The 26,302-nt window shown below is 40.7% G+C and overlaps 1 protein-coding gene across 5 annotated transcripts in view; it reads left to right on the top strand.

Moving 5' to 3' along the window:
* The window catches only part of SRFBP1 (serum response factor binding protein 1), a 77,012-nt gene that overhangs the window by 25,521 nt on the left and 25,189 nt on the right, over positions 1-26,302 (top strand). The window lies entirely within an intron of this gene.

The raw sequence follows: 26,302 nt of genomic DNA, 5'->3' as shown, positions 1-26,302 counted from the left end.
AGAAAATGGGCAGCACTGTATTAAAGGATACAGCACTGGTCAAGAACATGACAGTCATATTGTAGCATTCTGCTTTTCTGACTTGCCATTGGTCTTAAACTTGGTTTTGTGAGTGCTATTTTTTTTTTTTTGATGACACATTTGTGTATCTGTTGGAGCATGATGAGGATCCTGGAAAAGTGTCTTGATTTGTAATAGTATATATCAAGTGATCAGGTGTGGTGCAGCATTGAGCTTACAAGTCCATATTTTAAGGAGCTTCTGAGCGCGCTCCTGAGAGGGTTTCACTGCAAGATCCATTCAGCACACATCTCCCGGAAGTGTTCGCTTTGTCCACATTGTGCTTTTCTTTCCAGGACTGGCTCATGCAGACATCCTAAAGGATGCCTGCATTCGGGGCTGTGTTGCCTGAGTACATTCAAGTTGTTTCTTCAATTGGCATTAAGGAGTGCAGGACTTGTAAGCGTTAACTTTAAGAGTGATTGTCAAGGGAAGATAGATTTGTAATCTGGAGAGGTGAAGGCAAACAAATTTTGCTTTGAAATAGTTTATAGAAAAGGAGGAGTCTTCAAAGTGAGCATCTGAGAAAAAGTTCTCCCACTTATCAGGCAAATAGCTAGTAAATGTGCTCAGTTATCTGAGATCGTGTTGTAAGTGGTCTTCATTGTTTAAAAAAAATGCATCCTTAGATTAATACTATATAACAAAAAGGTTAGTTTTCTTGGGGTTTTTTAGTCTTAAAAATGAACTAATAAACACTTACTAGCTCTGCAATATATTTGTTTCTTAGACGAAAGAAAAATCCCTGTTTCTTATGAGTCACAGCCTAAAAGGCACTAGTTTACATATTTCTTCTCCACTGTTGATTTCTAGACAACAGAGCTTTTTAGAGTTGGCATAGAAATATTCCTCATTCAGCATGGAAGAATAACAAGACAACTTACACAAAAATCATTGATATTATTTGAGATAGTGGGAGATTTTATATTGGTATAATGTTACTCCTAGCAACCTTTTGTCTTAAGTAATTGATCATACAATTCATAAAGAACTCTTTGCATATCCTGAATGGATAGTTTAGAATTTTTAGGAAAGAATGGATAGAATAGAAATGGCTAATAAGGTAAATTTGGTAAGCTGTCTACGAAGTTGCAACTTGGAACAGGCTTGTATTATCCGGACTATTAAAGCAGTTTCAGTGTGTGGATCCCAAACAGTTGTGAGAGGTGGTACAAATCCTTTCAAAACTGATAGACTGTCTGTGTGCAGAATATAGAAATCGGTCATTTTCCAGGTAACATGCAGAAATAATCCATAAACTTCTACTCACCTGTTTTATGTAAGAAAAAATGTTTGCCTTCTCTCTTACTGAATGTTTAGTCTTGAGGAGTATAGCAAGCTGCAAAGAGAATTTCAGCTGAAAAGACAAAAACCAACAAAAATAATTACACCACGCAAAATGATTTGGAGCCAGAAAGTGGATGTTACACCAGAGTCTGACAGCATGTGTATTTTCAGATTAGAAGATTTCTTGAGATGGCTACTTACAACTTCTAGAACTTCTTTATTGGTTGGACAAAAACACAGAGGATTGCTGTAGGTCGAAGAAAATACATCTTTGAAAGAAAAGGAAAATAGTACAATTTTTTTCCTGAGTTTTTCCCAGTTGTGAAAGACAGCACACATCTTTCAAAATACTCATTTTTCTTCCATCAGTCAAAAACAGACCCAGACCACCTTTCCCCTGGTACATATCCAGAATTAAAAAGCCTTCTGGGGACTGCCACCATGAACAGTATCTTTTGTGAAGGACTTTATGTATCTTGATGACCTCAGAAGGCACAAGAAGCAGATTCCATTTCACAGGCAATTTGTTTCAGGCCCAAGAAAGTGAGACTGACATTCTGGGACCTTGAACCAGTTAGTTGGAAAGAAGTCCTTAATGTGATGGCTTAAGTTTCCCTTACACAGGAAAAAAATCTGAGGGGTTGAAATCCCCGTAAGGGGGAATTCCTTGCCTTCTTCAGAATTACACTTCTGCATTCAGCTGCCTGTAAACCCATAGACCTTTTGTTCTAGTTCATTTACTTGGGGAATCACAGAGTATTGGTATGGCTCTGCCACTTCGTGGAACAACTGTTACCTTTCATCCAGACTGTAACAACAACAAAAAAACATCAATTGCTTAATGATCATCTGTTGTGGGAAGCTGGCTGCCTGCAGCTCAGCAGGACTTGTAAGAGCTGCTGTCCTTCTGAATGAGACAAATGTGAACTTTCAGTTACAAATTCTTAACTTTTTCTAGTGTGGATCTTTGCTAATTACAATCTGATATTACAGGAAGGAGAAAATGCTTGCTGTTATTTGATAACTCTTGTCTTAACACTGACTGTTGGGGATGCTTTATTCCTGTCTTCAGGTAGACTCTGAAGAGACACTGGTAACATGTTTTCACTGTAAATATACTGTTTTCTAGGAGTGGGACATAATTAGACGATCACTTTTCAGGTTAAATATAGTGTCTGTGTCTAATTTTGTTTGTATATCCTCCACATACACATGCACAGTTCTGCGCATATTGAAAACCTAGGAAGTGTCAGTGCTGGGCTGTATTAAGAAACTTCCTGTTACTTGAATTTGAAAATAGCATATATTGTTGTGCTATTGTTGGAATGACATTTAATTTTTGATTCTATATGTTTTCATTGTGGGAGATTAAAAATAACTTATTTAGCAAATACAATTAATAATGTATCAAGCACAACAATCAGAAGTAAACATTGTGGGAAATGAGAGCAGTTAAAAATTCCAACTACGTGGATGCAGGAATTGGGTTAATTGTTTTGCAGGATTTCTCGAAGCTATTGAAATAGTACACTGTTTTTTGAGTTCTCCAGATGTCTTGCTGAAACCATATAAAATATTTATTTAACAGGAAAAAAAGAACAGTATGATCCTTTCTAGTCCTCCTATGATACTACTTTTTTAACGTATAAAATTGTGTATACTTACAGGAATTTTTTTACATCAGGCTTGATGATACTGTCAAAATGGATTCATTATCCATTGTAAAGTACTTCTTACCTTATTTAGGAAGGAATGATATTTTTAAAAGTTTCTTTACACAAAAATAACAGATTGTCTAGTGATTTCTTAGCAACATGTAGCTTACCTTGAAATGTTTCAATTTCTTGGCTGAAATTAGGTCTTAGTACAACTTTATGTGTTGACTTTACTGTGTATTTAGGAATAGTTTTTGCCTTTATCTTACAATGAAAACCTTGGTATTATGGCAGGTGTTACTATAGCAATATCATGTTTGGAGGGTGCCCGTTAATGAGATATGGAAGGGCTGTTTGCAGTGCTTGAAGGGAAAATGTCTTCCAGTTGTTGAGAATGAGCAGCAGTTGGTTTACAGCCATTGTTAAATATCTTGGAAAGATACATTCTCTATCCTGAAAATTATCACTGGAGAAACAGATAAGTCAATACAGTGTTGGGGTTTTTTTAATACGCTTAATATACGGTATTTATCACAGAATAATGAGTTTAGTACAAGAGACACAGGAAAAAAATAATGCTTTATTCTAAATTGTTTTCTCTCAACTTTATATTTTAGCAAGATATGAACAGAAGTAGAGTTAAGTATGAATTCCAATATTACTGTCAAGCTTTTGAAAACCAAATCATTTTGTAGAGGCAGAGCCAGTCTTTGGCCTTGGAACAAAAATAATCCAATTTTGTGAACATAATAGTGATATGGGTGACAAATGGCTTTTGCTCAGGACTGGGTAACTGATGATTTTAGAGTAGCTCAGCCTTAAGGAGCTTGATAGATCTTTCTTTTAGTATGAGCTTTTTGCATGGAATTTTTGTATCCTGAAATACCAGGCTTTTTCAAAAAGGCTTATCATTTTCTTCTAACAGTAGTGTTTTGGTTTTTGGTTAATGCTTTAATCTTCTATAGCCTTGGCTTCAGTTAAAATCTCACTGTAGAATTGTTTTAAGTAAGAATGAGGCCTAATGCACTTTGCAGTTCTGGTTTTTTTTTCCTCACAGCACATTTCCAACAGTCTTGCATATTTTCTTTCGTAATAGATAGCAGACTTTCATATTAATGTTATAGAATCTTTAACCTTTGAAGGTTTCGAAAGAGTAGTGGGAAGCTCTTAAACTCTAGTGTCATCAGCTTAGGAAGGGTCCTTGTTGCTTCTCAGCAAAAGACTGACACAGGAGTAGTCCAACTTCCACAACAGTATGGCCAGATGCCACTTAGACCATTTCAGGAAAGGAAGAGGGAGTAGAACTCAAAGTCGTTCAGCAGTCCCTCAGTGGAGCAGTGCAGATCCTTGCTTTGGCAAGTGTCTGATTTGTTGTCTACACGTGATGCATTTCTCTGCTTTGAGTGGTGAATAGATCTGTGTGTGCGTTACTCAGGAATGCATGTGCAAAAAGGCACTTTTAGGAAACACTGGATTTCACTGCTTGTGTTCTCAACAGCACGTTCTACTTTGCAAATGGCATTATGTGGCTCTTCTAGGTAATGTATGCCCTAGTAAGACAGATTATTTTTGTTATACGAATTCCAAATATTCATTTAGAAAATACCTCAAATTCTGTCAGGGCTGAAGTAGAAAGCTTTTCCAAGTAGAAGACACAATGTAAAGAGCACCTAATGTAATGCAGAAGAAGACAGCATGGATAAACAGTGTGTTCCTGGGCTGAAACACAAAAAGGAAGTCTGCGAGAGGTGGAAGCCAGAACAGACTACCTGGGAGGAATGTAGAGACACTACCTGAAAGCAAAAAGGTAGTTATAAAACAGAACTCGGATGGTTTTCCAACTCATGAATATGAAGGCCTACAGGAATGGCTTCTGTAAGTACACAAGTCCATCGGACTGGATACCTTGTACTTGGGGCACAGAAGGAGCTGACCAATGTCATGATGAGGCTGCTTTCACCATTTTTAAAAGGTCACAATAATTGAAACAGGTTACTGATGTTTGGACATGGATGATATTGTGAGTATCTGCTGCACACCACCAGATCGGGAACAGATAATAGAAGCATAAAATCCTTTAGGTTGGAAAAGACCCTTAAGATCATAGAGTCCAACAGTAAACCTAACACTGCCAAGTCCACCACTAAACCATGTGCCTAAGCACCACATCTACATGTCTTTCCAATACCTGCAAGGATGGTGACTCACCATTTGGTGAAGAAATTTTTCCTAATATCCAATCTAAACCTCTCCTGGCATAACTTGAGGCCCTTTCCTCTCATCCTGTAGTGAGGGGCCCAAAACTGAATGTAGTATTTGAGGTGTGGCCTCACCAGAGCCAAGTGGAAAGAGACAATCACTGCTCTTGTCCTGCTGGCCACACCATTCCTGATACAGAGGTGAAGACCCCCTTCCAGATGGCTTCCCACCAGCATCCACAGCAGATAATCTGCCATCAGTGCCCTGCCCTTGCCTCCGACTGCCCTTGCCTCCGACTGCCTCCCAGGACACCACACGCTCCACCTGGCCCAGGTCTGGGGACTTGCTGCTGCCCCTCAGAGGGGATGAAGGAAGCCTCCCCCGCCACCTTGGCTGGGCAGAAAGTCCTCCTCACACCTACATCCACACCACCCCAAGGAGGTGGAAGATGCGTCTCCCAGTCTACAGGCCAGCACTAGAGGCACTGACACTGCAGACCATGACGCTGGCAGGACCTACACCTGTTAGCACCCATACGGCCAATTTCCACAATGTGTGCGAGGAGGCTTTAGAAGGCAACAACAAAACCCAGGGCAAGAGAGGAAGGGGAAAAGCCCAAAATGGAAAGGGGCAAAAAAGGGTGTCTCTGAGCGGTCTCCCATCCCAGTACTAACCAGGCCCACCGCTGCTTAGCTTTAGAGACAGGGCACGTTAAGGGTGGTGTGGCTGCACACACTGTTCCTGCCAGCACTGGCCTAAGCCCCCTTGCCTGGCCCATCCCCACTTTCCCCAGCACCAGCTTTCCCCCATGGCCATGCACACCCTCCCCGGGGTATAGGTGATGCCTTCTTCAGACAACTAGAAGAAGTCTCATGTCCACAGCCTCATGTGGACTTGAATTGCCCCACTATCTGCTGCAGCAATATTAAACGACAGCTGTCAAGCAATCCAGGAGATTTTTTGCAGAGCACTGATGCTACCTCTTTAATGCAGGTGATTGAGGAGCCAATGACGGATGGTGCTTTTCTGCACCTGATATATGCAAACAAGGAGGAACTGGTCAGCAAGAGGTAGGTCAGGGGCAGCATTGCTAGCAGTGACCCCAAGGTGGTAGAATTCAGGATACTGAGAGAAAGGAACAAAAAAAATAAGCAGGATCACAACCCTGGACTTGAGGAGAGCAGTCCTGGAGGGGAGTCCAGGAGAGGTTGATTTTTCAGGTATTGCCAGGGCCGACCTCAAGAATGAACCATTCCAGCATAAAGGAAGTCAAGCAAAGGCAGCAGGAGGCCTGCAGGATAAAGGAAAAGATCATGACCAGCTCAAATGTAAAAGGGAACCATACAAGGTGGAAACAGAGACCCTGCAACCATCTATGCTAGGCTGGGAAGCAACTTTTCAGGAAAGGACCTTGGTGTCCTCGTGGACCCCAGCTGACCATGAGCAAGCAATGCACCCTCATGGCAAAGGCGTTGCCAGTCTCCTGGGTTACGTTAGGAAGGGCATTGCCAGTAGGTTGACGGTGGTGGTCCTTTCTATGCAGATCTGGTGAGACACATCTGAAGTGCTCAGTCCAGTTCTGAGCTCCCCAGTGCAAGAAAGCTAAGGGCATCCTGGATCAAGTCAAGTGAAGGGTCATGAGGGTGCCTATGGGACTAGAGCATCAAGGAGCGGGTGAGAGAGCTGGGACTGTTCAGCCTTGAGAAGGCTCAGGGGGGTCTTATCAGTGTGTATAAATACCTGATGGAAGTAGTGGTGCCCACTGATAGGACAGGAGGCAATGGGCACAAACTGAAATACAATAAACTCTGTTTAAACCTGAGAGGAAACATTTTCACTGTAAGGGTGATTAATAACTGTAACAGGTTTTCCAAGGAGTTTGTGAAGTCTACATCCTTGGAAATACTCAAAACCCATCTGGACATAGCCCTGAGAATGCCTAGGAAGATGGAGCCATTCTTTCTTCAGAGGTATCCAGTGAAAGCATGGTGGGTATAAATTATATCCTGGAGAATTCTGTCTTCCTGTGTGGGGAGCAGGGGGGAATTCACCAGTGGGGTGATAAAATGCTGAAAAAGCAAAGAGAGGATGTGGGATTTCAGTCCTTGAAGGTGTTCTAAACTCAAGGGCTCTGGAGAGCCTTCTCTGTCTAGAGCTGCTTTGGGCAGAAGGTTACACTAGATATGGAGGTCTCTTCCAGTGTACGTAATTCTACGTTTGCAGAAACATAAAAGGGATTTTAAAGTTAGGAACACTAAAACTGTAGATGTACAATAAAATATTTTAGATTTAGTTAGGAGTGAAAACCATCTCATTCAGTCAGTTGTTTTTCCTCATTAAGAAATAGCTTTGGGAATAAGTCAATAGAGTTGCATGCCTAAGTTTCAATATGCATAAGTAACTGCTATACTGTAGATTTACCTTCCAAAGAGTGTGTGGAAGAGCATCATAAACAGTATTGAATATAGGCAGCTAGGTCAGTTGCTTGAGAATACACTGTATGGAGCAGTACCATACCTCTGCTTGTCTGGACAGTAGCATTTTAATAATGCTTAAATTGATGAACTTATGGATATTCTGTTCTGTGCTAGTTTGTATTATTGAACTGGTACTACCAGTAAATAGACCTGTTTTAGAGAATATGTAAACAAGTGGCTCTTAGTACATTTTCTGTGCAAAACCAGCAAAGATAATTTGTTTGACAATCAATGTCTCATGACTGGAAGTGAGGAAGAAAGCATCATATATTTCTGTATTTAATTGGTTGCAGCACAGTGTTTTGTCATCCTTTGCATATGAATACTAAAGCATCCTGGGCATTGGATTAGAAGGGCAAAAGGGTTGGTTGCTTCAACTTCAAAGTCAGGGTTTTGTCTCTTTCACTTTTACAGTACGCTCTCTCTCCAGCTCGTCTATCAAGACTATCATGATAGGTGGTTGGATATGCTCACTAATACCTTTTCTTTTTTCTAATCATGAATTTCCATGGAATTCCTCTTCTGTGATATCCTTGTAGGAGATAATTCCTCAGCAATTCATGAGCATTTTGTTTCAGAAATATTATGAATTTCTGATACTGAACAAACTCTTACTTGAAAAAACTTCTTTCTTCCTGTTTCTGAAATTAAAACCTTCACATTAACATTGAAATAATGAGCAAAGACAATGTTACACTTCCACAGAGAAGTAAGAGTCTGAACAAATACAAATTATTTTTGGAGCAAATGTTGGTATGTGTAATTGCTCTCCAGTCAAGACAGTAAGGATCTGGCTTCTGAATGGAATTTACTTCATGGAAATTTTGCTTATGCCTGTCTACCAATATGTATATACACTTATCCTTAGAAGTGAATGATGACAACTTTTTCTGTCAAAGCACAGATGTTTTGGTCTTCCTAGCTCAGGTGGAAAGCATACAGAAGTGATGAGCTGAATTGATGTCTCCTGGGATGTCTTTCTCAGTGTTTAGGAGGTCTGAGAGTTGACTCTTCTTGATTAATAAGAATGAGGGAGGAATGCGTGTCAGGAGGCTACATAACCATGTCTCCTCGGTATACCCACTTTCCTTGAATATTCACAGAATCATTAAGGTTAGAAAAGACCCTTGGGATCATTGAGTCCAACCATCAGCCCCACTTTACAAAGTTCTCCCCTACACCATATCCCCCAACATCTCATCTGAACGACCCTTAAACACATCCAGGGATGGTGACTCCACCACCTCCCTGGGCAGCCCATTCCACTGTCTGATCACTCTGTCTGTGAAAAATTTTTTCCTAATGTCCAGTCTGAACGTCCGCAGTTGGAGTTTAAAGCCATTCCCTCTTGTTCTATCACTTATCACCTGTGAGAAGAGACCAGCACCAACCTCTCTACAATGTCCTTTCAGGTAGTTGTAGAGAGTGATGAGGTCTCCCCTTAGCCTTCTCTTCCTCCAATCACTCCTCATAGGATTTATTCTCCAGGCCCTTCACCAGCTTCGTTGCCCTCCTCTGCACTCATTCCAGCACCTCGATATCTCTCTTGTGTTGAGGTGCCCAAAACTGGGCACAATACTCCAGCTGTGGCCTCACCAGTGCAGAGTAGAGGGGCACTACCACCTCCCTACTTCTGCTGGTCACACTATTTCTAATACAAGCCAGGATGCCGTTGGCTTTCTTGGCCACCTGGGCATGCTGCCGGCTCATGTTCAGCTGCTTGTCAATGAGAACCCCCAGATCCTTCTCTTCCAGACAGCTCTCCAGCCACACCTCCCCAAGCCTGTAGCGATGCATGGGGTTGTTGTGGCCCAAGTGCAGGATCTGGCACTTGGCCTTGTTGAAGCTCATCCCGTTAACGTTGGCCCACCGATCCAATCTATCCAAGTCTCTCTGTAGAGCCTCCCTATCCTCATGTAGATCGACACTCCCGCTTAACTTGGTGTCATCTGCGAACTTACTGATGATACACTCTATGTCCTTATCAAGATCATCAATAAAGATGTTAAACAGAAATGGTCCCAACACTGAGCCCTGAGGAACACCACTGGTGACCGGCCACCAGCTGGATTTAACCCCATTGACCACCACTCTCTGGGACCGTCCATCCAGCCAGTGCTTGACCCAGCAGACCGTATCTACCACCTTTTACTGACATGATGCTTTAAGTAGTGAGAATGCGGGTTGGATACTCGCTGAGTTCTGTTCTTAATATTCAGAACATTTCACGTTACTTTCATTGATACATTGCTTCCATTCATGTTTATGCTAAAATGAGAAACCCCATATTTAATATAACTCTTTTCCTGTTTGCTTTTCTTGCGGGATCAAAATACCTGAACTAAGCAAGCTTAATCTCAGCATGGGAAAGCTGTAGAATATGATACATTTTTTTCTAGGTAGCAAGCATAAAATAATACTTAGAATTGTAAGAAAAACTGAGAGAGAAATGTAGGGGGAAAATCTTGACTGTACAATTATAATTTGGAATGAGAAAACAATTGACAGCCATTCCTACTGTTCTATTTCATTATGATAATAGAAGTAATGATTTTTTTTTACACCAAATACTGCTTTGGTTTACATAAAAAAAGATGGGTTGCATTTCTTAAATAATAGAAGTCAGTAAAAATATCGCCAGCTTCATTTTCAAGACTTCATCATTGACAAGATACTTAAATAGAAGCAGTTATAATGTGTTTTTTTTCTTATGCACTAGATTCTTAGTTACAAAGTGAAGACAGATCACAAAGGCAGCTTTTTGTTGGATTTGAGACAACTTAAGGAAAATATTAAAGTAGGTGCTCAGTAAAGACTATCTTAAAAATATGGCTTGCAGATGAAGCTTTTTCCTCTTGAGTCTTGCGTAAGAATTTTACTATCTTATTTTTTGTAAGGATGCAAAATAAGCTATTTTCACTTTCTAAAAAGTATGGCTTGCAGATGAGACTCCATGTCCTTTCTGAATTCTGCATAAGTATTTTTATTGTTTATTTTAATAAAGAGGCAACCTTTGCAGTAGTACAAAAAACAAATTAATGCAACCCATATGCCTTAATTTATTTGAAAATTGAGCAGTGACAGAAAACCAAAACACCTGTTATTATTCAAAATAATGACAGAAATGTCAGCATGTTTTTGTGCTCATTTTGAAAATATTTATGCATATTCAAAATAGATACTTTTTTGTTGTTGACTTTTTTCATCATCCCAATGTATATTTATTTCACTTTAGTGCACCAACTTGGCCCTCTTTGTTAACCTTCTCCATAATTCATCTGAACCTGAGATAGAGAATAAAGTTTCTGTAAGCACTGCATACCTTTTCTTTACATTTTGGCTATCCCATGCTGAGGTGTACTAATAGTTGACAAGTAAGATGGTCTGCTCTGAGGCAGTTCTAGTTAATTTCTTGTTGCATGCTAGCTGGTCTTTGTACTTAAATGTATTCTGGAGGAGCTAAGATATCTCCAGTAGGTAGTGAATCTACTTAGTATGGTGGATCAATATTAAACTCTCTCAGTATCCTTAATCAACTGTTCTTCTTAGGACTCTTTCTTCTGAGGAAAGTTCCCACAGAAATTAGGTCTTTTGTTCTTCACAGGTATAAAAGAAATCACTCTTGAGTATTGTAGTAAAGGTTTTATTCTTATTTCTTCTAATTGGAGGGGTTGGGGAGAGAAATTGGAGACCTACTGTAATTATCTGTATAGTCACTTGGAAACTAATTAATTCAGAATGGTGACTGCAGCTGCTACGACACTTTATTCCTATTGATGCTTTTGTGTGTAAAATCTTATTTCCCCCATGGTTACCTCCTGCTTACAAAAAAACATATAAAGTCTGTTCTGGGAATGTAATACTAATGTAAATATGACTTCAGTGCTGGACAGACTCATTGGCACTTTTATTAAAGAATGGATTTAGTGAACGCATGGGTAAATAGGATGAGGCAGAATAATTGTACCTTTAGGAGATGAAAGTCATGCCTTGCAAAACAGTGGGAGTTCTTTGAAGGAATAAATACATACAGTGGATGTTGCTGATAGAGCCTGTATATTTTTTAAAATTTCCAAAAAGCTGTTGTCCAGCTTTCACCAAAGCCTCTGGTGTTTCTTTGTGGTTTTGTTTGTGGTTTTTTTTTTTTTAAAAAAAGCTGTTTCTGAATATGAGTTTTTTTAGTCACAGAGTTAAACATAATAAGTGGAAGAGAGAAATAGATGGAAAGCTAACAGTGGAGTTCTGTGGAGATCAGTGCTGGAAATGATTCAGGAAAAGAATGAATGACAGAGCTGGATGATCCATAATTTCAGGATAGTGAAGATACTAAGACACTGCAGAATAATATTACAAAACTGACTAACTGGGCAATAAAATGACTAAGGAAATACAATAGTGATAAATGCAAAGTAATGCATGTGGTGGTGAGAGAGAATTACATTTCCAGTGGTTCATTTTCATTGGATCAAAATTGGCTATTACCAGTGAGGAGGTGGATATTTGAGTTACCATAGATACCTGTGTGAAAATGCTGTATTGCTATTTGGTGTCTTCAGACAGTCTGTTCCTATTTAAATCAATTGTTTTACTGTATACTGCAGAAATCTTCTAGTGTATTTAAAAAAAAAAAAAAAAAAAACCAAAAAAAAAACCAAAACAACTAGTAGAAGTATAAGGAGAAGCATCAAGGAAGGTCAGAGATACAGCATAGCATCTACAGAAGGTGTAACAAAATTAAGATAGGATTCCCCAGAATACAAGGTGAACTACTGATGTTGGAGGTTTACAGAAGTCATGTATTTGTCCTGGGTAGTTCTTTTGCACTTTGTATACCAATATTTACTCAGGAGCTTTTAGCAGCCAACATGGAAATCTGCAGGTACTGAAAAAAATCATGTTTTTCATGTTTTGTTGCCAGATCTTTTATTTCCACCTTTATCCCTCAGCTTGTGCAAATGAGATAGCAGGTTTGTCAAGTTTCAAGATCTCTAGGAAGGGACAAAAAGTAATTTATTTTCTTTCCCATGGCACTTTAAGAGAAGACTGGGCGAGGAGTACTTTTCCTGGAGATAGTGCATACTGGGAAGAGGAATGGAAAAAGAAAATTCTTTCTTTCTCCATTGTGTCTAATCTTTGAACTCCTTTTATGCCCTCTGGAAGCAGACAAAAGAGCTGTGTATATGGCTCTGTGCATTCACTCTTCTGCCTCTTTCTGCATTTCTCTGGGTTCTTCTGTCTTCATTATTAATTTCTGTTTCTGTGTGTTCCAAACCAGAATCTAGCGGGTGGGAACATTTGTCAGTCACTGTCTATATTGGGAACGTTGTGAGAATATAATACACCCTCTTCCTGGCTGCTTTGGTGGCAGTCTTGCTGGCTCAAATTCTTGCTGGGACAAAAGAGGCTAAACTGAGAAAGAGGTGGCTTTCTGCTAGTTGTGCATAGCGTCCCCTTCTGGCAGGTAATGCTGTTTTCCTTTAATTTTTACAAAAGGAGTTCATCTGGCAACCAGCGATACTGGCAACGGTTGTGAATACCGGGGATAGTAATTCAAAACCAAAGATAGTTCCAGCCAACACAGGACTGCTTGGAAATATGTTAACCCTGAAATTGCATGTGGTTGTTATTTTAATATTAGAAAAGCAGCATGGAACAAATTGCCAGTACAGAGTGAAATTACAGATTGTACCAGTCCAAGTGAACACTGACATTCAGAACTAAAAGATGTTTGAAGAAAAAAGAGTATTCAAATAACAATAATTTTGGCATCATCATGCTTGCTGTGCTAAATAATCCAGTGAGCTTGTTTTTTCCTCTTCTGTAACTTTTCTTTTGAATGCTTGTCATTGTAGTTTACTTTCATAATACCTTCTACTTCTGAAATTGTCACAAGATTACAGACTTGCTAACTTTTTTTTTGTATCAGATGGTGAAAACAATGACTGTTGCTCCCTGAATGTGGCTACTGAATCAGATGGGAACCTCCAAAATTAAACAATTCATTTCATCTAATTGACTAAATAAAATGCCAAGTTCACAGTGTTCATCTCAGTAGACTGATGTAATTGCTGGCACTTGACTTGCATACCTCTTGAAATATTAAATTAGTTTATAAACGTGGCAGACAAGAGCAGCCTACACTTGACAAATAAAGTTTGGGTATTTTACAACAGCTTAAACAAACTAGCCATGTTAACTCTTCTTTTGGAGAGTTGTTTTTTCATTATATTTTGTTAATAAACTGCGTGGATAAGTAGTCTTTGCCTCAGATGCATGCTCTGCTTTTAAGAGAGCTTGTATAGCATAGCTGAATAAGGACATTTAGCTAGAGGAAGGTAACCATTTGGACAAAACTATGTTTATAGGAATATTGTACAGTTTTGTTTGATGAGTATTTTAATAACTTTAATTTTCCAGATAACAATAAAACCATAAAACTATAAAATTTTGTGCTGTGAAACTTAGTAGATGAAAACTCACAGGTTGACATTGAATTTCACTTGGATCTAAACTGAGACAGCAATACTGTAGACATTTAGTAATGTTTAAAATTGGTGCCAGCAAAAACCTGACACCAGTGTAGTTTACAAAGAGAACAATTGCTAGACAAATTCCACTTGAAATACATTCTTTCATTCCCAATGATTAACTGTAGTTTTGGAGTCTTCTTTTTTTTTTAACAGGTTAGTAATAGTTAACTCCCATCAAAATCAAATGCCATATATTCATCTTAAGTGAGATGGTTGTACAGCTTTTGATTTTTTGGGAAGTTCTATTCTGATAATTTCCTCCAGTGACTTTGGTCACTGGACCTTCTTTGGTTTTGTTATTTTAAAATGAGCATTAAGTTTTACTATTTTTTCTTAATCTGTTCTGTAGCATTCCTGCCCAAGTTGTTATTAATCCACCAAGGCTGAAAATTAATGATTTCAAGGAAGATTATTTTTTATTTTTAGAAGTCATTAAAATAAAAGGCAAGTTAAAACAACATTAAATTCCATAAAGCTTTTGAAATGTAAGACAATCGATGAAACATGCAAAGTCATTAAAAAATACATGAAATTTTCTTTAGTGTATACTTTTAGGAAAATTAGCAACTGTAGAACCCTTTCTTTTTATGCTTTCCTTCCTCTTTGTAATATAGAATCTGGATACTTGATAAGTGAAAAATACTATAATTACTGTAGGACATAATAGTAATCTTAAACCCTAATGATACAGGGGAATGTATTTAAATTATAATTCCCTTAATTTGTCTGCAATTAGAGAGAGTATGTCTTCATTTCTACTGGATAAAACCAGTATGTGATGATATGGAATCTAGTCATCCAGTCAGGTTGCTGGGAAAAGCTTTGTTGGCTAGACTGGTGGAACAAAAAAAATCTATGGAAGCTTTTATTGTGGTTTTGCTTTCCTGTAGTTTTCTGTTCTTTATGACACAGGTATTTACAGTAAAATTTGATGTCTATGGAAAGCTAAATCTGTACGTCTGCATACTTTGAACTTTTATCATTGGCTGTAAGCTTAGCAAAAGTTTTGAAGTCATGTATTTAAAGAAGATGTCATTCCTGAAAATGTGCGAACTTCTGAAATAGTATTTATTCAAACATTTATTAGTAAATATTTGTAAGACTGATAGTGTGAAAACAGTTTAATAAAAGTTCCTACAACATGCAGTTAATTGAAAATTCCTACCCCCATTGTAATGTGATGTGTTATTTTAATTTAGAAAAAATAATCTATTAGTAATTCCTGATTTATCTTGTTTATATTAATTTTGAGTGCACTTATGCCTCAACACGCAGTCTTTACTGTGTCAGTAAATTACATTATACTAGATGAAAAGGACTGGGAATCCATCTTCCCAAACACATTCACACTACAGTGGTTAATCGGCTAATTATTGTCTTCTGTGGTCTCTGTTAGTACGCAGTATATTTTTGTAAGCTTTACATGTTTGTAACACTTAGATTTTGTGTACATCTGTAATTTGGAAAGCAAGGGTTTATGCCGGTGAGCTGCCAGTGAGTCACCAGAGAAACCATGGTAGTAGCTCCCAAATAAAGAAGGTGAGGGAGTCTATCTGGAAAGTGCAGACTGTGGCATAAATATGCACAAACACTGAAAATCCTGAGTGTCACCTTGCCGGGAAGAATGTCAAGTCAACCTGAGCAAGGCAGAGAGATCTTTACCTTAGTGTGAGTAGATTAAGCATATCTTGGCTTTAATTTCTTTACCTAAGCATTTTATAAATATTACTATGTCTGTTTCGAGTATTACACATAAATGCTTTTAAGAATGAACTGAGTGTAGTTTGTGAAGCATAGCAAGGCCCTTCTCTGTGTAGTACAGGGTGATTCTGTAAACTGGGGGAACTGAAGTGCTGAAGTTTTCCTAGCACATCCTCTGCCATGAGCTGCAAGCATCCCAAGAACCTAAGAAGAAATCCCTATTTCAGCTGCATGGGCCAGCGTGTGAGCTGACACTTCTAGGATTAGTGGGTGCAGGTTTTTTCTAAATGACTGCTGGGAAGAAGAGAAAAAAAGTCAGAAAAGCTTTTAGCATGGAGTTATCTAGATACTTGCTTAACTCATGAAGGCCAATAATATTCTGAGCAGTCTGTATACCTTCTTAATTTTCTGGGAATCAGTCAAATTCAGACCTGTGACAGGGGTGGCTCTAACAGCTCCATCCTAGACTCTGTGTGAATCAGTCTACCTAATGAGACTGCTGTTGGCCCTCACTGGATTCTCACTTGTGGGTTGAAAATCTCAGTTCTCTTAAGCAGTAATTTGGAACTCTTGGTAACTGTGGCTTAATGCTTTCACATCCATGGCTGAGAAACATTATATAAAGTATCTGTTTGCAGTCTGCTGCAACAGGACGCATGGCAGGTCTTTTTAGAATTGAAATGATGAAATGCTGGATTGAATTCCTGATGAAAAAAATCTGGTTTTTATTTGCCACGCTTTCAGATTGTGCTGTATTTTTAGTAGAAATATATGGGTGCAAAGGCTGGAGATTTCTGGGTGCTGCTAGCAACAGAATTTTTAGTATCAAAGTAGTGCTACTGTATCCATTTAAATTAATGTATCAGTTTATATTTTTGTTAATCAGGAATGAAACATTTCAGTGATTATCCAATCTATTTCTTAGCACCAAGTAAAATAAATGGGGCAGTTGCATCATTCGGGCATTCTCATGTTGTCATTCAGCCAGAGAAGATAAATATGGTTTTGGAATTACTTGGCACAGTCAACAAATCAGGAAATCATTAAAACAGAAGTCTTGAGTCTTTAGGTGTCAAAAGCTTTACTGCAGAAGGTACAGTCACAAACAAGTAGCAAATACAGTGTACCGAGTTTATCTAACATCAGGTTACAGTTAGGGAAATTGAACACAAATCAGTAGACCTCTCTGGAAGGATTTTATGTAATTTAAAGGTGATGGATAAAGATGATTGTGACCTGGATTGCCTGGATTCCACTGAGGAAAAAAAGTAAAGCCAAATGGAAGATTAAATTTCCAGGAGTAAGGAAGGCTATGGGCTCTTTGTGTAGAATGAGAGTTTTCTTCTATATGATATTACCAAGACAGATACTGCATCCCATTTTATTCCTGTTTTTAGAACTGTAGATAGAGAATGAGAGCAAATGTAGAAAAGACTTGGAGAAGTTACATATGGACAAATTTTCATTCTGTGGTAGATGAAGTTCAGGACGTTTAATTTCTCAAAATGGGGCTTGAGAGGTGACTTGGTAGTAGTTTATAAATACTGACAGGAAGGCAACCAGCTACTCTAAAGTGCTTAATTTTGTCTGTTGATAAAATTACATAGTGATTTTTATAACAAAGCAGATATATCAGTGTAGCACTGACCTGTTTAATAAACTTATTAATAATCTTAAGCCACACTTAACTTGACAATATCAGATTTTTACTTAACAGTTTAAAGGTTCTGTCCTACTGTTCTGTTTATTAATTTTATCCAAATTCCCCTCCTGACAATACTATTCATCTTGGTTTCACATCTGGTAAAATGGGGGCTTGCAGGGATATGGCCTGGGGAGTGGATTTATTTTATTTTTTTTACATAGGCAGCATGCCATTTAGTTTGTTACGGTGGTCCACTAATGAGACTTACATCTACAGAAATTATTTTGTGTGTATATATATACACATAGATATTTAGGCAGTTACTGACAAAGGATTTGGATTTGTTCAGGGGGAAAAAGGGTCACTTTTTTTTCATAATCACTTTGGTATAACCAATTAGATTAATGCATTTTTTGAAAACAGGCCTCCATAGCTGAAACAAACTTGTAGTCTTATCATGGATTTAGCTTCTTTTGAAAAGCATACAAACTTTCAGGTGAACTGTGGCTGATTTATTTCACTATTTTGAAGATATCCTACTTTTTAAGTGTGTGATCCCATTTTTGTGTACTTTCACAGTGGTATTATTTACACTAAGAGTCAAAGACTACTTTTGCTCTGAATGACTAAAATAGTGAACTTTTACAGGCTATGGGGAACAAATTGATTCTGACAAGAAGCCATGCAGTGATTGTAGGAAAAAGAAGCTGAAAACCTGTTCTGAAATGAGTTTGGGGTTTTTTTCCTATCCCTTTCTCCTCACTAAGAAACCTAGAAAAATGACAGAAAACAGCAAAACGAGACTGAATGCTGTGGAAAAATGCAAGAAAGTAGTCTGAAACATCTGTTCAAGGGTAAAAATTATCATAATATTTTAAACAATGTAAGTGCAGTAATGGCTAACAAATTACAATTGAGATTTCACCAGAAATACTTGATTTTTGGTATGGGTGTTCTGTTATGTAGTTGTATATACTCTGATTCTATTACTTTTTTTTTTATAGAAATTCCTCCATTTTAAGACAAATATCATCTCACAAAGATGATGTATATGGAGTGATTTCATAAGGAAAGGCTGAACACTCATACAGCTACAAAAATGTGAGAAAATAATGAGGAAAATGAATGAATTGTATGATAAAGGTAAAAGAAAAATACTAGTCAAAAGAAAATTGAAATTGGGTAGTTTTTAATGGTGAGGACTCCTAAATTGTTTCTACAGGCCACTACTGGCAAGCTTTTTTTTTCCTGAGTCATCTAAAACTGCCTTAAACAGCATAGCTGGGAATACATTTTATGTGAAGAATCTTGCATTTCTGAGATGTTAAAGCCTCATCCGACAGGGTTTTTTTCTCTTTCCTGTCTTCTGAAGGCTATTCCATAAATTACATTTCCATACCCATTAAGTTAGAAACTGTAGCTTCCTCAGTATCACTTCGATAAGTGACATCTGAGGAACCACGATCAATATCGGCATGAAATTGTATTTTCAGATGCCATTTATTCTTGACGTACTTCTGTTTGATATAGTCTTGCCTATCAGTGTAAGGCAGTTATGGTTTATTTGAATAAGTTCATCATCTAAAAAACAAAAAACAAACTTTGCTGTTCTAAGTTTCTGTAAGTAGTGGGTGAGCTCGCTGCCTCTGGTACTGGGACTCACTTCAGAGCTGCAGGGCTGCCCCACAGCAACCCCTGCTGTGCGCTGCCATATCTCTTCCTGTGCCCTAGCACTCCGTTTTCCCAACCCAGTCCAGTCTTTGCCCACCCATAGTTACTTTTTTCCCCAAATTTCGTATTTCAGTATGACTTCATAGGCGGTCTTGGCTTCACGGGCTATTACCAGTATGGTTACCTCAGTACTATCAGCCTTGCAAGACATACCCCCACAAAAGCTGCCCCATACTCACCTTTCCATTGAACTTGTCTGTTTTTCATGTAACTCTCCCTTAACGATCTATAAAATCTGTCAGGTTCTCGCATTATCTGTCACATCCAGCAGTTTTCTTACGTCATGTCCAGTAGTTTTTCACATCCTGTTTATTCAGCTTAATATCAGGCCAAGACCTGATGATGTCCAACTGGCTGACAGGTGGGTTCATCTAACATCCCTGCACCAGAGTATGGATCAGCCACTCAGGTGGCGAACACCTGGAGGAGCCTCAGTATCCACATTGTGAAAATTGTTGAAAATTTGTTCAAATCCCAGCCGAGAGCCAGGCTGGTCCTGATGCTGCTCTGTCGCCTTCACCACCTCCTTCCAGTCTCATATTGGTAGCTCCTGTGGCAGTTGATTGCTCAGCTCAGGCACCAGGACAAAGAGAACTACATCGTTGTACTTTGTGTCGTGTACGCCGGCCTGCAGAGTCTTTCCTTGCTCAGGTCCCTGGCTCTTAAAGGGTTTTCTGACAGAAGTTGACATAGGGGTGCAGTCTGAAATTAAAAGGAAGCGATCTGTTCCCCTTGTTGCTTACTACCCATTATCCATCAGTGTACCAGTGTTTCCCAGCTTGGCACTGGTGCCATCAATGCTGGCAGTGTATCTGAAAGTCAGTAGCTCTTGTTGCAATTGTAGTCTCTTTTCCAGAGGGAAAACATGGTCAGCATGCAGGGGAGAAGGGTCTGTTGATCCCAACAGTTGTTTTTCATCATCCCTCAAGAGGCAGTCAGTACTTCAAGACCTTATTTTTAAGGCTTTTTGTTAGGCATTTGGGGTTGTTTGAAAAGTTTGCCATCATTTTCAAGGTGAGAAGAAGAGTGTGTGTATTGGTTGGTAAGGGGGTTTTGTCTGTATTTACTTAATCTAGGATTATTGTGGACCAGATACTTCATAAGGTAGGATACTTACCTGGTTCCCTCTTAACTTGTATTGCCTCTTAACTTAGAACATAACACCACAATAATCTCGGGAATTTACTGGCACAGGATGTTATCACAGAATCATCTAGGTTGGAAAAGACCTTAAAGATCATCTAGGCCAACCATTAACCCAACATTAACAGTTCCCAACTACACCATATCCCTAAGTGCTATGTCGACTCTATTCTTAAACACCTGCAGGGATGGGGACTCCACCACCGCCCTGGGCAGCCCATTCCAACGCCTAACAACCCATTCTGTAAAGAAATGCTTCCTAATATCCAGTCTAAACCTTCCCTGGCACAACTTGAGGCCATTACCTCTTGCCCTATCACTTATTACTTGGTTAAAGAGACTCATCCCCAGCTCTCTGCAACCTCCTTTCAGGTAGTTGTAGAGGGTGATGAGGTCTCCCGTCAGCCTCCTCTTCTCCAGACTAAACAACCCCAGTTCCCTCAGCCGCTCCTCGTACGACCTGTGCTCCAGACCCTTCACCAGCTTCGTTGCCCTTCTCTGGACACGCTCAAGTAATTCAATGTCCTTTTTGTAGTGAGGGGCCCAAAACTGAACACAGTCATCGAGGTGTGGCCTCACCAGTGCTGAGTACAGGGGTAAGATCCCTTCCCTGTCCCTGCTGGCCACGCTATTTCTGATCCAAGCCAGGATACCATTGGCCTTCTTGGCCACCTGGGCACACTGCTGGCTCCTGTTCAGCCGGCTGTCAATCAACACCCCCAGGTCCCTCTCTGACTGGCAGCTCTCCAGCCACTCCTCCCCAAGCCTGTAGCGCTGCTGGGGGTTGTTGTGGCCCAAGTGCAGCACCCGGCATTTGGCCTTATTGAAACTCACACAGTTGGGCTTAGCCCATTGCTCCAGCCTGTCCAGGTCTCTCTGCAGAGCCTCCCTACCCTCGAGCAGATCAACACTCCCACCCAACTTGGTGTCATCTGCAAACTTACTGAGGGTGCACTCGATCCCCTCGTCTAGATCATCAATAAAGATGTTAAACAGGAGTGGCCCCAAAACTGAGCCCTGGGGGACACCACTCGTGACCAGCCGCCAACCGTATTTAACTCTGTTCACCACAACTCTTTGGACCCGGCCATCCAGCCAGTTTTTTACCCAGCAAAGCATGTGCCCATCCAAGCCACGAGCAGCCAGTTTTGCCAGGAGAATGCTGTGGGAAACGGTGTCAAAGGCCTTCCTAAAGTCAAGGTAAACAACATCCACAGCCTTTCCCTCATCCAATAAGCAGGTCGCCCTGTCGTAGAAGGAGATCAGGTTTGTCAAGCAGGACCTGCCTTTCATAAACCCATGCTGACTGGTCCTGATCATCTGGTTGTCCCACATGTGTTGTGTGATGGTACTCAGGATGAGCTGCTCCATCAGCTTCCCGGGCACTGAAGTCAAGCTGACAGGCCTGTAATTTTCCTGGATCATCCATCCGACCCTTCTTATAGATGGGTGTCACACTGGCCAATTTCCAATCTGGTGGGACCTCCCTGGTCAGCCAGGACGGCTGGTAAATGATGGAAAGCGGCTTGGCAAGCACCCCAGCCAGCTCCTTCAGCACCCTGGGGTGTATCCCCTCCAGTCCCATAGACTTGTGTATGTCTATGTGATGCGGCAGGTCACTGACTGTCTCCTCCTGGAATGCAGGGGGGGGTGTGTCGTTCTCCCAGTCTCTGTCTTCTGGCTGAGGAGCCTGGATTCCCTCAGTACAACTAGTCTTGCTATTAAAGACTGAGGCAAAGAAGGCATTTAAGGTCCTCAGCCTTTTCCTCATCACTCGTTGCCATGTTTCCTCCTGCATCTAGCAGGGGATGGAGGCTCTCCCTGGTCTTTCTTTTGCTGTTGACGTTAGAAACATTTCTTGTTGACATTAGAAACGTTTCTTGTTGTCCTTGATTGCTGAAGCCAGATTAATTTCTAGCTGGGCTTTAGACCTCCTGATTTCCGCCCTGCATAGCCTCACAGCATCTTTGTAATCACTGTGAGTGGCTAGCGCCTTCTTCCAAAGGCGGTAAACTCTCCTTTTCTCCCTGAGTTGCAGCCAAAGCTCCCTGTTTAGCCAGGGTGGTCTTCTCTGGCGCTGGCTTCTCTTACAGGACCTGGGGACAGCCTGCTCCTGGGCCATTAAGACTTTCTTCTTAAAGAGTCCAGCCTTCCTGGACCCTTACACCCTTCAGGACTATCTCCCAAAGGATTCTGTCAAGCAGTTGCCTAAACAAGTCAAAGTCAGCCCTTTGGAAGTCGAGGATGTCAGTTCTGCTACCCCGTCTTCTGGCCTCTCTCAGAATAGAGAACTCTATTATTTCATGATCGCTGTGCCGTAGTCGTCCTCCAACCGCCACATCATCCACCAGTCCTTCTCTGTTCACAAAGAGGAGATCCAGCAGGGCACCTTCTCTGGTCGGTTTGCTCACCAGCTGTGTCAGGAAGTTATCTGCCACGCATTCCAGGAATCTCCGGGACTGGTCCTGCTCTGCTGTGTTGTATTTCCAGCAGATGTCTGGGAAGTTAAAGTCTCCCACAAGAACAAGGGTAAGCAATCATTTCTGTTAAGTGCCTATAGAATATTTCATCCACCTCTCTGTCCTGGGTGGGTGGCCTATATTAGACTCCCCCTACAACATCTGCCCTGTTGGCCTTCCCCCTGATTCTAACACAAAGACACTCCACCCTGTCTTCACTACACTTGTACTCAAAGCAATCATAATAGTCCCTGACATATAGCGCCACCCCACCACCTCTCCTTCCTTGTCTGTCCCTTCTAAAGAGCTTGTAGCCATCAACAGGCGCACTCCAGTCATGGGAGGCATCCCACCATGTTTCTGTGATAGCCACTACATCCTAATTTTCCTGTTTCATCACGGCTTCAAGCTCCTCCTGTTTGCTACCCATGCTGTGTGCATTGGTATAGATGCACTTCAGATGGGCTGATGTCCCCAGCACCTTTTTGCATTTAGAGGTCCTAACTGCAGCCTGAGTTTTCACAGGTGTTACCACAGTTATTGATCCATCAATATCCCTTGCATCTTTGTTGTTCTGCATGTCTCCATCCCTTGCCTCCGCTGAGATGGCAGGGTGAGGGTCGTCCTGGCACACCAGCCCTAAACTCTGGTTATGATACCAGGTATTAACACGATTTCAGAAAGCAGCCATAATCTGTGAGGGCACGTGGAAGGTGATGAGCATTCTTCATTATGAGCCTCCAGTACTGGACCTGTTCAATGCTAAGGGGATAATAAGTGAAGGGGGATGGGGTAAATAAAAACACAGGGAGGAACATAGCTGGTGGACAAGGGTTAACAGAGACATTGACAAAAAGTCTCCAGTCACTAAGTAAGGGCCATTAAGAAACTACTGGTATTGCTTTGGGGAAGGCCAACCTCGACTTTGTAACTGATAAGAAGGGGAAACAAGATGAGCATGAGGGTATGGGGGGACCAGTGGACTATGCAAAACTTAGTAAACAATGTTTAGGAGGGCATAGGTGGGAGCGGGTATTGGAGGGGCCAGTCCCAACCAGTGCCAGTCAATACACTTATCTGACCAAGCCTTCTGTCTGATTGCCCCAGTTTGTCATCTTTTTATAAATCTTTTCTTAACTTTCTTTGTAATCTCACTCTTTATCCTGTGTGCATGAGTGCTGTAAGGACTAGGTGCCAGCTACTGAGGGGACCAGCATGAGTGGATACAGGGCCAGCAACAAGAGTCAGACCAGCAATGTAGGTGTCCTGAGCCTGTGGTGTCAGCAGCAGGAGTGGGTGAGGATCTCAGCTCCAGCCACAGGGGTGGGAGCAGCACATGTCCCAGTTGAGAGCACAAGGACAATGTGTGTCCTGGGCATGGCTACAGGTGAGACTGGGGCAAGTGAATCAAGTGAGGCTCTTAGTACAGCATCTGGACTGGGACTGCAGATTGTAGCCCATGTGCCTGGTGCCTGCTGCTGATGGGGGCAGTCAGAGTGTCTGTATTTTCACACGGTTTGACCCTGTGCACGTGTGTCTTTGGCATGTGTAATTCACTAGCAAATTCCAAGTTAGACTAGCAGTGAATGGAAGACGCTAGGTCCAGGTGGGGGTATCAGGTGGGTAGAGGACCCATGATGGTATTTGGGAGGGACCTGTGAGTGCAGGGGTGCCTGTGACACAAGAGTACTTGTAAGACTGGAGTGTGAGTGCATGCAAGTAAGGAGGCCCATGAGGTGCATGAAAGGGCTCTGGACCCAGGCAGAGGCCTGTTAGGTGGACAGAGGGATATGCTGTGCTGATACTTGAGGGATGGATGAATGTGCATGTGCTCATGAATCTAGAGGAGGGTGGGAGGCAGCATACTCTCAGTGAGTTTTAATCCTGGACAGATGAAAAGGAGTAAGAGGTCTTGGATGGTTATACTTAAGTTCATGTGAGTCTTGGGAGTGTTACATGTGGGTGCTGTTGAAGGCAGTGCCTTGTCTGTGGCAGCTAGCTGCATAGCTGGGCTTCACTACTGGTTGAACGTGATAATGAGAAAGCAACAGTGCATCTGTAGACCTGGGATGGAGACTTCCAGGTCTCTGGATGCACTGGTCTGGGCTCCACCAGCAGGGCAGGAGGAATCCCTGGACTGATCCCAGAGATGCTGGAGGCAGCAGCCACTTATAACATCATAGAATGGTTTGGGTTGGAAGAGACCTTAAAGATCATCTAATTCCAACCTCCCTGCCATGGGCAGGGACACCTTCCACTAGATCACGTTGCTCAAGTGGACATCCCTTAATATCCCCTAACATAACTGGTGAAAAAAGATTTCATAATAGATACTCAATACAAAGGCCCCCTTTGTGAGTCAGGAGTTCTTGAGCTATGTGCCTCTCAAAGTTGAGAAAACTGTGCTGAGAAAAATATCACTATATCCTTTTACTATTTTCTTGTCTGCCACTGACCATTAATAGACACAGGAAAAAGGTCTATGTATTCCAATAACCTGATTTATATGTCTGCTTTTACAAAACTAGGGTGCTGCTGAAGACTGTAAGTCAAAGATGCTAGTTTTGCCTTAACTCTAAGGGAAGTGAAGGAGATGCTTTATAAATTTGGGGGTTTAAGCCTTAGCAGGAGGTTCTTGGGCTCATTCTGTATTCTAAGAATTTCAGTGAAGTTCCATTCGTGACTTCACATTCCAAACTGTAATTCGTTCTCCATTATTTTGCATGATTCTGCAATGTTAAGGGAATTCAGCAATATTGTAATACAAAAATTAAACATTTGACATTCTAGCGTACGGATTGATGAAGTTTACCTGCCTCCCCTCTGAACCAGGTTGCTGCATTTAAATCCTAAAGAGACAGGAAATTGGCAGTTTTATTTGGGATGAAGATCACATAAATTATCTTTTTTTTTGAATAAAGAAACAGCTTGATTTAATGAATAGTATTGGATTCCAGAGCTTCATTCATAGCCCCCAACCAACTATGTGACAGTAAGCATGTCACTTAACCACCGTGTCCTACTTTCACCATCTGTGAAATGCTTTGGAAAACTGAATCATAGGTCTTTTCCATCTCTAGATTCCGTTAGGTCATCCAACTGTCCATCTGCCAGTAGAAGATTGTTTCCTACATCTACCAGTGTTTTTCCAGTCTGGATTCTGTCTTCCAAGAGATTGAGCTTCCACCAGTACCTTTGGGAGATGATTTTGCAGACTTCTAGACCTCATTGTCAGGAAGCTCTTCTGACATTCACAATAAGAGACTTTTTTTTTTTTTTTTAAATTTAACTTCGTTCTGTTAGTTTATTCGCATTATTATATACTTGCTTATAGTTTTAAGACATGCAGTTTATGCAACACCTTAAAGATCTAGATAAGATGCAAACTCTCTGTAAGTTATCCAATATAGAGAAA

The sequence above is a fragment of the Strix aluco genome, chromosome Z (genome assembly GCF_031877795.1).
Source record: "Strix aluco isolate bStrAlu1 chromosome Z, bStrAlu1.hap1, whole genome shotgun sequence".
In the NCBI taxonomy this organism is placed as follows: Eukaryota; Metazoa; Chordata; class Aves; order Strigiformes; family Strigidae; genus Strix; species Strix aluco.
Note: the sequence above shows the minus strand (reverse complement) of the source record. Positions and strands in the feature narration are given on the sequence as shown.